The 1,845-nt window shown below is 37.6% G+C and overlaps 1 pseudogene; it reads left to right on the plus strand.

Moving 5' to 3' along the window:
• Nucleotides 1-686: 686 nt before the first annotated feature.
• On the plus strand, nucleotides 687-1,395 carry LOC143646154 (nuclear ubiquitous casein and cyclin-dependent kinase substrate 1 pseudogene; annotated as a pseudogene).
• Nucleotides 1,396-1,845: the final 450 nt, after the last annotated feature.

A 1,845-nucleotide genomic window follows, 5' to 3' on the forward strand; every position in this document is an offset into this window, starting at 1 on the left:
CAGATTTTTTTCAACTACTTATCACACAGTTTCCTACCTTATTAACATCATATATCCCATTGTACATTTATCAAAACTAAGAAACTGCCATTATACATGACTATTATTAACTAAGGGTCAGAGTTTTTTTGGATTTTACCTGTTTTTCCATTAATATCTTCTTTCTGTCCCAGTATTTAATCATGCCTTCCTGGTCTCTTCTGGTTTGTTGTGTGACATTTCTTTATTATTGCCTGGTTTTACATGATCTTGATAGTCTTTAGGAGTATGGAAGAGGAAAACATGCTGTAATCTATTGTTATATGTGTGGCTTTGGTCGTTGCTGTTATTACATTGGGGTTATAGTTTTATGGAAGGAATACAACAGTGGTAAAGTGTCCTTACATTTCTACAGGGTACATGATATCCACATAAGGTGCTATCCTTTATCATCAATTGAATTCTTTGCCAAGTTTCTCAATGGTAAAGTTACTATTTGTAAAACATGAATTAATATGTATTAGAAATAAAATAGAATGCATCACTTACTGATAGATTATTGAATAAAACTACATCAGTTTTATTCTGTAGCCAGAATGTGGAAGAGACGGGGAGCAGGAGGCTTATCTAACCAAGGCCCTGAACCAAAGAGCCCCAGAAGGTCCTGGTTTCAGGCTCCACAGTTCCATTCTGTTTCCACAGCGAACATGTCCCCGCCTGACAGAAACAGGAAGGTCGTTGATTATTCACAGTTTTAGGAATCTGATGATGTTGAAGTTTATAGAAGAGACTGGGATCCTCCAGCTAAGAAAATTCCATCATCTCCCTGAAAAGCTAAAAATAAGAGGGGATCTGGAAAGAACTCACAGGAAGATAGTGAGGACACAAGAAAAAGTTGTGAAATCTAAGGACTCTCATTCAGCAGAAGACAATGAATATGAAAAAGAAGATCATAAAAACGAGCACCAGCAACAGCAGGCAGCATAGAAAGCAACTTCTAAACAGAGAGAAATGCTCATGGGAGATGTGGGCACTGAGCAAGAACCAGAAAGGATGAAGCACCACCCAGGAAAAGATTCTGGCAGTGATGATTTCCTAATGGAAGCTGCTGGCAGTAGTGACTACTGCCGTCCAAAAAAGAAAAACCAAAAGATGGTTAAGAAGGCCAAACCTGAAAAAAAAGAAATGAAAATGTTCAAACCCAGACTAAAGGCTACAGTGGAACCAAGTCCAGAGACAGGCAAGGGAGAAGTGGATCATCCTACAACTTCAAGGGAATCAAAGAAAAAGACTCGCTCCCAAAGAAGAAGACAGGAGCCAGAAAGCTCTCCAGAAAAGAAGACATCTGCAAACCCACCACCAGAAAAGTCTGAGGATGAAGGGTCTGAAGATGCACCCCAGGCTAGGGAGAATTAAAAGTGATTATGGTTTGGGGAGAGATTTTATTAAGGAAAAATAAAATGGAATAAAGAAAATTTTAAAAAGGAGGATAAAAGAAAACCTGCTTAAGATAGAACTTGGGTTTTGTCTATGGCTTGACTTACCAGCTTTGAATGCTTTTTTTCTTAAGAAAACCATTGTATGCTTAAGTTACTTTCATCCATTGTTTTTATCTTTGCCACCCCGCCCCTCCAATCCCAATGAAATCCATGTCACATTAATTACTGTATTGACTTTCATCTTTTTATTTTTAATGGAAGGTATGCCATAGCTGAGCAGCAGTAAGATTTAAGGTGAACTGTATAAAATTTTGCCATTTGCTAAATGATAGCAAATTGAACAGTAATCTAAAAGCCCCCACCTGGACTTTTTAGAAAATCGGTTGTCATCTAATATAAATTTATATGTCTGTGTACATGAGAGTAT

This window comes from Tamandua tetradactyla, chromosome 9 (assembly GCF_023851605.1).
Source record: "Tamandua tetradactyla isolate mTamTet1 chromosome 9, mTamTet1.pri, whole genome shotgun sequence".
Lineage (NCBI taxonomy): Eukaryota > Metazoa > Chordata > Mammalia > Pilosa > Myrmecophagidae > Tamandua > Tamandua tetradactyla.